This window comes from Dendrobium catenatum, unplaced genomic scaffold (assembly GCF_001605985.2).
Source record: "Dendrobium catenatum unplaced genomic scaffold, ASM160598v2 fragScaff_scaffold_156, whole genome shotgun sequence".
Lineage (NCBI taxonomy): Eukaryota > Viridiplantae > Streptophyta > Magnoliopsida > Asparagales > Orchidaceae > Dendrobium > Dendrobium catenatum.
Window position 1 is genome coordinate 6,358,834 of NW_021318618.1, and position 12,732 is coordinate 6,371,565.

Here is a 12,732-nt window from a genome sequence, read left to right on the forward strand (position 1 = left end):
AAAACCGCCGGAAAATGCCCAATTTCCGTCGGAAATGAGTGATTTTCCTATAGTGATACCACTCTTTCATAAAAGTCCGGATTCATTTATTTTAAATCGATTAGGTGGTTAGCTGGCTCCCCAATCCAGGCCGGGGTAAGACCAGATCTGCACTGCATTAGCTAGGTTCGGGGCACTTTTAAATGCCCAATTTAGACTTAGGTTCTGAGGCAAGCTCGGGCTATAAGACCTCAACCTCCGGGAATTGAGTCCCAATTTTCTAATAAAATTGACCATTTAACTTAAAAATCTCTTTCAATCAAATTCAAGCCTAACACGTAGGATAGGCTGAGGCGTTTCTGAAGTAATTCAGAATCCTAAAACACCTCCTACTTCTCCTCCTTTGATTTCAGAAATAAGTGTTCAAACATCGAACCAATCCCGATTGAAAATTCCTACCCTTTTTCTCCTTTGATATCGATCTTTGAAAATCTAAAATGAAATTTCTACCGCTATTTTAATCGAGAGTATTCGTAGAAAAATTCCAAATTTTCTACGATGTAATTAACTACGAGGGCTTGCGCTCGTAGGAGATTTAGTAACCCAGACCTGATTTTCAAAATCAAAATTTTCAAAACTTCCAATTAAGTATTTTTGGGAATTCAAACAAAAATGGTGATCGTTATCGTCATATTTAAATCATCGATAATATGTAATATCATTTTTCTTCGGAAAGATATATTATTTATTATTATTATTTTGATTATGAAATTAACAATCTCTTATCCGAATTATTATAGTTAAAAATTTGATTGAACGTCATTTTGGTCCTTCGAGATCATATGATATTTCCCCTTGAGTTTGACTACGATAATCCGGATAAAATTAGAATTCTGAAATTTGAACCTATTAGGGAACGATATGATCGTCTTTCGAGGCGATATATTGTTTATAATGACGTGTTCAATTTCAAAATTTAAAAGTTAATATTCCCAAATAAAATTAATACTTTTTCAAAACAACTTATATTTTTCAATCAAAACACACCAAAAGACAGAAAGTTAGATGACCAATTCGTAAGTTTTTTTTGAATAATAGTGAAAATATCTTCAAAAATAAAGTTCTTCTTTTTACCTTTATAGATAGGAGTTCCCAAATACTTAATCGGAAGATTTTTAGCTTTAAAACCACAAACCCTTTGAATCTCATGAATTCTATTCTGATTTATATATTTCGCACCAATAAAAATACTCTTATCTTTACTGAAAGCCAAACCACTGTAAGCATTAAATTTATCCAAAAACTTCATTAAAATTTTAACATTTTTAATAGAGCCATTCACAAATAAAATGAAATCATCAGCAAAACTCAAATGACTAATAGGAAAGCCTTTTTTAGTACGAAAATTCAGATTAATATTCTTAGCAAAAAGCTCCTCCAAACCTCTAGATAAATACTCCATAGCAATAATAAAAAGAGAAGGAGAAATAGTATCACCTTGACGAAGGCCTTTGGAAGATTTAAAATACCCATGATTTCTACCATTAATAATCACAGAAAAGAAACAGTTTTCCACACTATTTTTAATTAACAAAATGAACTTTTGATTGAAACCAAATAGGGAAAGCACTTTATATAGAAAGTTCCAATCCAAATTATCATAGGCTTTAGTGATATCTAATTTCCAAATAATGTTACCACCATTAACCTTCGTATTAATATCATGAGTCAGCTCCTGAGCAAGTAACACATTATCACTAATACTATGACCTTTAACGAAACCAATTTGATTCAAAGATAATCCTAGGTAAAATCTTCGACAATCTATTAGCTAGAATTTTAGAATTCAGTTTATTAAAAAAGGTACACAAACTTATAGGTCTAAAATCAGTCCAAGCATTAGCTCCCTCTTTTTTAGGGATGAGAGCAATATTAGAAGAAGAAAAGAATTTCGAGTAGGGATTACCACCAAAGAAATCCAACACAGTATTAATAACATCCTCCTTCACAACCTCCCAAGAATTTTGAAAAAATTTGGTAGTAAATCCATCCGGACCAGCAGTAGCATCGCATTCATATCCTTAATAACATCACAAATTTCAATATTAGAAGAAAAATGGCAAAGTATATTATTATCATCTTCACTAATAAGGTTAGGAATAACAGAATTATCAGAAATAGGCATAGTATTAGCATGTTTATTAAACATATTAACAAAGAAATCAACCCCCGACTTACAGATCTCCTCATCTTCCTCCAAAATAATGCCATCACTATTAATAATTTTATGAATTTTACTTTTAGTTTTATTCTTATTAGCAATAGCATGATAAAATTTGGTATTCCTATCCCCCTCCAAAATAAATTTAGCATTAGCCTTTTGCTTCCAAAAGCTTCTTCTTGAGATTGAAGAAGACATAAATCATTTTTAGCATTATTTAAATTTAAAATATTCTCCTCAGAAGGATTATCAAGAAAAATACCTTCCAACTCATCAACTCTGGACTCAGCTTCAATAATATTAGAGAAAACATTTTAAAAACAAATTTATTCCAATACCTCAGGCATTCTCAGCAAACCACTAATATTATTATCAGGAAAAACAGGGGCATTCCAATTATTTTCAACAACCTTATTGAAACTATCATGCATAATCCACATATTCAAAAATATAAAAGCAAAAGAACCACTCTGATTCAAAATATTAATATTCAGAAGAAGAGGAGCATGATCAGACATGGTTTTACTCAAGTGTTCAACATTAGTAGTAGAAAAGTGAGACAACCAATCATTATTAAATAGAAATCTATCCAGCCTTTGAAATAGGTTAGCCCTACTCCAAGTAAAAGAATTACCAGAGAAACCAATATCATTAAGATTACACTCATTAATCATATCATTAAAATCTTCCATAGCTTTAATATTAGGCTGATAACCCTCCCTTCTTTCACTAGCATTAGAAATGATGTTAAAATCACCACCCACACACCACGGCCCAGAAAAGTCACCTCCCGCACACCCCGGCCCATTAATATTAGTAGAAAAATTACAAAGTTGCTCCCACAGATTAAGCCTACTCATTCTAGTAGAGGCAGCATAAACAAAGGATGCAAAACAATTTTTATTACTAACATTAATATGACAATGGACAACTTGTTGATAATCCACAATGATATCAAGAGAGATAGAATTATGCCACATAATTCATAATTTATTAGAGCAGTTAGCAAAAAACATATGAAAACCTAAAAATCTAGCAGTTTCCACAATCTTATCAGCATTAATCATAGGTTCACTTAAGATAAGAAGTTTAATATTATGAATTCTACAAAGATTTTAACTCTAGTTTTCGAATCTTTACCACCAATACCCCTAACATTCCACATAATAGCTTTAATCATTATCATTTTTTGCAGAAGTTTGTGCTCTAGTGGATCTAGTAGTAGCCGGACAAGCATTTTTACCTTGCTTACCCTTTTTCTTACCACCCTTAAGAATCCATTCATCTTCCCCATTATTTTGACCTTTCAATTTAGGAGAATAGACATTCAAAGAGGCATCAGCATTTGTAGGAGGAATAAATTCTCCTTCTTCAAAAGAATCAGCATACACCCCTCCACTATTTATCTCCTCATCCCTGTTTCCCTATTTAGAAAGTAAAGCATTCTCAATTGCCACAGAATTAGAATTAATAGGCAATTCATTTAATAAATCATCAACCAAAATAACAAGTTTAGGACCCTTAGATGTGGAAGAACTATTCTCCGGCTCTCTAAGAGCCTCATTAGATTGATTTCCCTTGTTCGAATTCATCAAATCCATATTATCAGTATTACCAATTTCCTCTCTAACCTTATCACAATTTTCTTCATTACCAACTAATTGATTATTATGCTCCGTCTGAGACGGTTCCACCGGAATAACCTGATTCTCTTCTTTATTTTCCACGATAGGCACTTCTACAAGATTATTCACGGCAGAGCCAGGCCTCACACTGTCATAATTAACAGTTTTTTTCAATTATGGGTGAATTTTAAAGCAATCCACATTCGCATGCCCGTGAACTTTACAATGTGTACAGAAATTCGATATTTTCTCAAATTCTTCTTTTTGCAAATAACCATATGCCTTGGATCCAACCCAAATCTCCTTGGGATGTTTTTTCAAAATATCCACTTCAACTAGAACTCTAGCAACCGAAGGCCGAGTTCTCGACGCAGTTGCCTGATCCGTCTGTAACTGTCTCCCAAAAATGGTACCCAATGCATGTAAAATCTTAGAATTAAAGAAATGCAAACGTAAATTCGGGAACGAAATCCAGATAGGAACGATAGGAGATTCTTCCTTAATATCAAAGAAAGGCGTCCATTTTAGCACACGCATTTGACAGTTATGAATGAAATAGGATCTTCTAGCAAAAACTCTACTATAGTCTAAATCATTAGACAATTGAATAGCCACATGCCTAGCATCCAGTAATCCAACAGAATAAAAACCCGACAATATCAGAGAAGCAAAAAAGTTATGAATAGATCCAGATTCGGTCTTCGCACTCCAAATTTCCCTACCAAAGTAAATTGAAAAGGCGAAGCTAGTTTAAGGACTTCCTCATCCAAAAGTAAAACAGACGGATGTCCATTAAAAATCGATTGTTGCACATTTGGAAAAATATCACCTGAGGATGCAGCACCGGATAAAACATCTTTAAATGATCTAGATCTCGAAGGCGACGAAGATCCCTCAGCATCAAGAAGAAAAAAAAACCTTTTTTCTTCGAAACCTCCAGCTCCGAAGCTTTCCCCCACGGGTTCCCCAGAGGAACCTCCGCCATGAGAGAAAAGCCCACCAGGGCCAAGAAAACTCAACGATCTACACTCCTAAAACAGAACTCAAAAGCCGGAATGAAGAAGAAAGAGCAAAAAATCACGAACGGAGGCGCTCGGGACGGGATGCCCTAAATCGCCAGAGCGGCGCACTAAGGTGATCTCATGCTGGCAATATGATATATTTGTTCTTTTTTAGTTAATGTTTCTTCTATATTTGTCAATTTGAATAACATTCCAGTTCTTAATGGCTCCCTCCTGCCCTTACTGCAGAAAGCACTTTTGAACAAATGACAAATTTTAAAAGTGGGAGCGTGCAAACCGCATGAGTCTTATGATCATGAAGCACTCAATTTTAAATACCATCAGGGTTGCAGTGCCTAAGGAGGAAAATGCTAAGATGTTCCTAAGCCAAATAGTAAATCATTTCGCAGGTTCTAAAAAGGTCAAAATAAATACTATTCTTAGTAAACTTGTTTTAATGTGATATAAAGGCAAAGGAAACATAAGAGAATGCATTATAAAAATGTCTAATCTTGTTACAAGGCTAAGAGCATTAAAGTTAGAATTATCTGACAACATTCTTGTACATCTAGTATTGATCTCTCTTCCTACACAATTCAGTCCTTTTAAGATAAGTTATAATACTCAAAAGGAAAAATGGACTCTTAATGAGCTCATTGCTAAGTTTGTGCAAGAGGAAGAGAGATTGAAACAGGAAAAGATAGAAAATGCTCACTTAGCTTCTTCCTCTCATAATTTTGCTACCAAAAGAAAAATGAATTATAAAATTAAAGGAGCTGCAGATAAAGGGACTTCACAATCTAAAGTGCAACAGAAGAAAGATCAGATTATTACTTTTTTTTTTTGTTAGAAGACTAGGCATGTGAAGAAGGATTATCCAAAATATACTAATTGGCTCGTCAAAAAGGGCAAACTTCTGAATTTTATTTGCTCTAAAGTTAATTTGGCCTACGTAACATATCACACTTGGTGGATAGATATAGGTGCAACTACTCACATAAGTGTGACTATGCAGGGTTGCCTAAGGAGTAGAGTACCAATTGATGCTGAAAGATTCATCTATGTGGAAAATGGTTATAAAGCTCATATTAAAGCTGTATGCTTATATAGATTGTACTTAAAATTTGGTTGTACTTTAGATTTGTGTGAGACTTTTTATGTATCGTTATTTTGACGGAATCATATTTCTATTTCATGTTTGGACAAATCTGATTATTCTTATTCATTTGGAAATAAAAAATTTAGTCTCTTTAAGTATTCAAAAATCATTAGTACAGATTCTTTGATTGATAATCTATAGAAATTTGATATTTTTACCTCACAGATAAATAAAACTTTGCATATAAATAATTTTGGTACAAAGAGAAAATTAACTAATGAGAATTCCTTTATGTTATGACACGAGTGCTTAAGACATATTTCTAAACAAAGAATTTAAAGGCTTGTGTTAGATGAATTTCTTGATTCTCTTAATTATACTGATTTTAAAATTTGTATTGAATGTATTAAGGAAAAAACAAACAAATATTAAGAAATTAGGTGCTAAAAAGAGTTTAAATGTCTTGGAATTAATACATACTGATATTTATGGTACATTCCCTAAAACTTCTTGGAATAGTCAACAGTATTTTATTACATTAATAGATGATTATTTTTGTTATGGGTACTTATACTTAATACATGAAAAATTAGAGTCTCTGGATATATTTAAGATCTTCAAAGTTGAAGTGGAAAATCAACTTGGTAAGAAGATTAAAGCTGTCAAATCTGACCGTGGTGGTGAATACTGTGATAGATATGATGGATCGGGTGAACAATGTCTAAACCCTTTTGTGAGATATTTAGCAGAATATAACATCGTTCCTCAATACACTATGCCATGGACTCCAAGTCAAAATGGTATAGCTAAAAGATGAAACAGAACCTTAAAGGATATAGTTAGAAGTATAATTAGTCATTCTTCATTACCAGAATTACTTTAGAGAGAAGCCTTAAAGACTGCAGTTTATATTCTTAATAGAGTTCCAAGTAAAATAGTAAATAAAACCTCATATGAGTTATGGATTGGAAAAAAGCTTAATATTAGGCATATTCATGTTTAGGTATATCCAGCAGAGACTAGGTCTTATAAACCTAATGAAATAAAATTGGACTCAAGAAATGTTAGTTGCTATTTTGTTGGATACTCTAAAAGGTCAAAAGGTTTTAAATTTTATGATTCCTCAAATAATTTTTTTTTAGATGGGCAATGCTAAATTTATTAAGGATGTTGAATATAGTGTGAGTGATAAATTCAAAAATTTTTATTTTGAGGACGAATATGTTAATAAAGGTGCCATAAGCCTTGAAAGGATGCTTAAAGCATCACAAGTATTTTGTTCTTTTCTTTATCTTTCAATCTTTAATTTCAAATTAATCTAATGTTCAATTATATCTTGTATTAAAATTTGACTTATATTAATTTTACTTTCATCACTTTTGCAATAATTCTCCTTATCTCATTATCTAGCATGCTTTATGACCTTGATATCTTTTACTTATCTGTGTTATATCTTAATTTAAATGATATGAAACTTTTTTTTTCTCTGATGAACATTAATCTTATTATTGCAAGTTTCAATTTAGTCTCTTTTACGATCAATTATAAAACGCTTCTCATATGACATCAGACATTTATGTACTTTATTTCTTCTTCTCCTTTTGTTGTTGTAAAAAAAGAGGAGAGATGTTGTTTATTTGTATATATTATTTGTATCTTGTATTTTTTGGTCTTCTCTTGGTTTTCTCATTTTTGTGTCGTTACTGTGTTTTTGTGTTGATTTTTTTAAAAAGAATAAAAAAAATTAAAAATTTTGTTTCGGTCATAATGATGCCCCTTATTATCACATGCTTATTCATTCAGGGGGAGTTTAGGAGAACTTAGGACTTTTAAATTTATACAAATAATAATTATTTTGCCATCATCAAAAAGCGGGAGATTATTGAGAGAGTTGCTACTTAGCTTTGCATGTTTTACATTCTTACAACTTGTATGTTTTTGATGATTCCAAATTTTATTATTTTGATTTTCTCCTAACACTTTTTGAAAGACTTATTTTTATTCTTGTGTGTACTAACATTTCAGGGATATCATACTCCAGATTGTTGAAGACTTCAAACCAAGATCAATATTAGAATATTTATAAATTTTGGAGTCTTTATTTTTTGATTTTATTTGAGTATGAGAGAGTGTGATTGTAATTAAGTAACTTAGCGCGCGCGCACGCACACACACACTGGGGGAGAGCTTTAAAATTCATATATTTTTAACTGATCGTACTGGACGATACCAGTTCGTACAGGACGATCTGATACTTATTTTTTCCCAAATGAGCAATAAAAGGAACAAAATTGGCAAATTTTTTTTCTAAAGTACTGATCATCCTGACGATATTTTCCATTCATCCTAGGACGATCTCCTCTGGATTTATCAACTATTCTATTTGTCTCGACGATATTTTCTATTCGTCCTAGGATGATCTTCTCAGGATTTGAGAATTGCTCTAATCGTCCAGATGATAATTTCTATTCGTCTGAAGACGTTCTTCTCGGAATTTGAGAATTGCTCTGTTTGTCCAGACGATAATTTTTATTCATCCCAAGACAATCTTCTCAGTTTTTGGCAATTGCTCTGTTCGTCCATATGATATTTTCCATTCATCCTAGGACGATCTTCTCTGCATTTGCCAAATGAACTATTCGTCAAGACGATATTTACTATTTGTCCTAGGATGAAAAGCTCTGTTCTGTGAACTTGTATTTCGTCCCGACTTTCGTACCAACGAACATTGAAAATTAACTGTTCGTATCGGACGAACCTAGGTTGACGGGATGATTATCGTGTACGAAGGAAGTTCGTATTGATTCACATGTAGTTCGTACGCAATAATTTTTTACAGTATTCGTACGTATGAAATATTGATCGTACGGGATGATCAGTTACGCTCATAATTGAAAAATGTAGTTTTTTGGATGGTTTTTCATGTCTTTTCTATAAAAGGTCCACTTAAGATTGTCTTACAATCTTTTTGTCACTTGGTCTTCGTGCATACTAAAGAGAATTTGAAGGAGAGAGTAAGAGAGAGCGTTTGAAGGAGATTTCTTACTACTGGAGCATGAAGGATTCACTTGGTTACTCAAAGGTAAGGATCTCTGTTTGTAATTTGTGATTACTTCACTCTTTTTATCCTACTTATATTTTCAAGAAAATAAACTCCTAATAAAAAAATAAAATCAAAATTTGTTCCTACTAAAACATTTTTTGTGGTATTTACATTGATTTTAAGTTAAAAGATTACTTGTGCGATTTTGTAAGAATCTAGTAAAATGGTTATGAAAATAATTTTTAAGTTAAATTTAAATAAAATGTGTCAATCATAATAAAAAATATATAAATTATACAATTATTTAGAAGGGCAAAATGTTAGTATAAAATTTTGCACATATATATATTAAGTTTCATTTGGGACAATTTATATTTTTATTTTTTTTCAGCTATAATTTTAAATATTTTTTAAGAAAATAATTTTTAAAGATAAAATTATGAAAAATGCTATAATAAAATTATCATCTAAACATACATTATTTTTTATTGAAGGTTTTTTTCTAACACAAAAGAATAAAAAACCTCACTTAAATAAAGCCTAATAAGTCGATTTCAAATAAAATTATACAAACACAAATACAAACTGAAAAAAAATAAAAAGAGTAGTTCTTTTTTTTTTTTTTTAGCTTTTGTTTTTTAGCCTTGGTTTTATTTCATATCTTTTTGTGATGTGTACTGTAGTTCTCTCTTTTATATAATTTATTATTAGTTTCTCTAATGGAAACTGGCTGCGGCTAACACTTTCCCAAGAAAGAAAAAAATATTGATGCAAGGAATGACCGTGGAGCATTTTCTTAATTATTTAGGAATAGGCTTCACGTGATCTCCTAGGTCAGTGTAGGGAACAATTATTAGGTCATATGCTAATAATATTTCGTCATGTCTTTTTATTTTTTATCGCGCGGCCCGACGACCCGATCCGGACCGGAACCCCAATTTTCTATGTTCGCGTATTGCTCGGTACTGCTAAGTGTTGCTCGGTATTGCCAGGTATTGCTTTGCAAAAATGAGAAATACCGCTCTGTGAAGTCCAATACCGAGAAAAACTTGGTATTGCTCGGTATTGGTCTTCACATAATGATATTTCTCGTTATTGCCGAGCAAAATCGACCAATACTTAGCAATACCGAGCAATACGCAAACATAGCAATCCCGGGTCCGTTCCGGGTCGGGTTGTCGAGCCGCGCGGTAAAGAGTAAGAACACGTGGCACTATTTTACTGGCGTCCTAATGTAAATCTACGTTAGGTGACCGGACCAAATAAAAGTTCCAGTTTAGAGTCAAAAAATGACTAGATGTGCCAATTGGACTTGCCAACCTAAAAAATTCTGATTTGGAATAGATTTTTTCAATCCGTTTATTAAATATGTCAAAGTTCAGGTAAACTCACAAACTGATTTTTTATCTAAATGACTTGTTTAATATTTTTTTGATCTTTTTTTTTACTTTCAGATATAATATTCTTTTTTCTGATCAAATATGTTAAATTTTATTGTTAATAAGTTATTAAAAAAAGTTATTAAAATTTATTTTTAACCAAAAAGGGTTAACGAGTTGGATTAAAATTAATTCGGGTTGCTAAATGATCAAGTAGAAATTATATAAAGTATTGTTAGGATTTTACAATATACAAAAAAAATAATTAATTTCAGATTCATTTAAATTGGATAAATTTTAAATAGATAATGAGCTATGACCTCACCAAACAAATCACACATGTGATAATCTTGCTCGTGCGATTGCAACATCATTCATGTGCTCATGCTCCTTGACCAGTCATCGAAGAAAAAAAATTATGTTAGAATATTCTAAAGCAAAATTTATAGAAAGAGACTTCAAAATTATCTATTATGAATTAATGTCAATATGAGACTATATAAGAGTCACCACACCAATTGGTCAAAGGAAGAAAAACAAAAAATGAAAAAATTATCTATTGATCAAAGAATTTAAATTGTGATCACAATAAAAAAAAAATATTTTACTCTTGTTGCGTTCTGAAGCATTAGCGGCGTTACAGAAATATATAGTTTATCATCATAGCATTGTACGAAGATCCACCACATAAGCATATAAGAGAGAGGGTGTAAAGTTCGTTAGAGACACCAGAGTTATTACGTGGAAACCCTGAAAAGGGGGAAAACCCACGGGGCCCGACCTAAATTGAATTAATCCACTAGTACTTGCAGTCGATTACAAATGAGGCCCTTCCTTGAGAGAAGGCCTTGATTTTGTGTCACAAATGTACATCATATAGAGCACATTGCATGGTGGGAGTTACAATATAAACATGCTTGCTTGGTCGGCATGACCATAGTTGATAGGATCAGGGTCAGAAAGATCGTTGTCTGGTGATGGAGGTCAGAAGAACCGTAACCGGTTGGAGATAGGGGTCTGAAAGATTGTAGTAGAAGGGAAATACTCTGAGAGAACTTTGGGCATCAATTGGTGGCCCTGAAGAAGTCTGGGCATCCGATGGTGGCATAGTGGAGCTCAGGGCCTCAAGCAGTGCTCTAGTAGAAGTCCAGATCTCAGGTGGTGGCCTGGTGGAGCACAGGGCCTCAAGCGGTGGCCCGATGGAAGTTTGGGCCTCAGCTGATGGTCCGACGGAAGTCCAGGCCACAGCTGGTGGTCCGGCGAGGGCGAGGGCCTCAAGTGGTGCTCCGACGAGGGTGTGAGGGTGTGAAACCACTTAAGTAATCGAAATCCTGACTCTTAACAAGTGGTGCTCCATCGAGGGTGAGGGTGTGAAACCCCTTATGTAATTGAAAGCCTAACTCTTAAAGCATGCTATGTTTGGAAACTGTTTAGTAATCCAATTTAAGATTTGAACCATCCAATAGCGCTTCTAACCCTTGATTTGGGAATGTTTGGCCTCAGACCGGGTTAAATTTGGCGTCGTTGGATTTGTATTTGCGGGACGTTCAGTTTGACTGTAAGTTTGCCTAAATCGGAGTTCGGATGGTCCAAATTTTAATTTTGAAAGTTTCCAACTTGATTTTGCATTGAGATTTGTGCTAGATCAAGATAATTTTTAAGGACGTATTAGTTGCCCGCTATTTTTAGGCGTCGAAGCTCCAGAAGTTTGAAAATATGTGTCGCAGCAATTGGAAATTTTTCATGCGATTTGATATATGGAAAAAATCCAATCTTGGGCGTAAAGTTTCTGAATGGATTTAAATGTGAAAAAATTGAGTCCGGAACATTGAAAAATGGTTCTGGGATCCCAAAACATATGATTTGACCTTTCTGGGCCGAAAATTGGGCCTGGAAATGAGCTGGGACGGGACTAACCGCCGTCGGTCGTCGCCACTGCCTACGCGCCCACGCGCTCGTGCACCAGCTTGGCCGCCTGCGATCCTGCCCCCGCAGCCGAGGGCCTTTCCGTACCTGCAAGGCACTACCACGCGCTTCCCATGCGGTTATGGCCAGCGGTTTAGTTAACCGCCAATGGTTGGCTAACCGCCAGCGGCGATTTAGCCCGATTTTTTTTTTCAACTTCCCCTCTCTCAAACTATAAATACCCCCTTGGGGGTATTAAAAACTTGCACCTCTTCTCCCTCTATTCTTTCAATTGAGGCCTTCCCTTGGTCCTGTATGGGTGGTATCCCTCGTTTAGGCCCAAGGCCCCTCTTTGTGCAAGAAGGTCCGGAGATCCCTCCTTCTCGCTCATTTCTTTCAATTGAGACCATTCCTTTGCCCTGTACGGGTGGTATCCCTCATGTAGGCCCAAGGCCCCTCTTTGTGCAAGAAGGTCCCAGT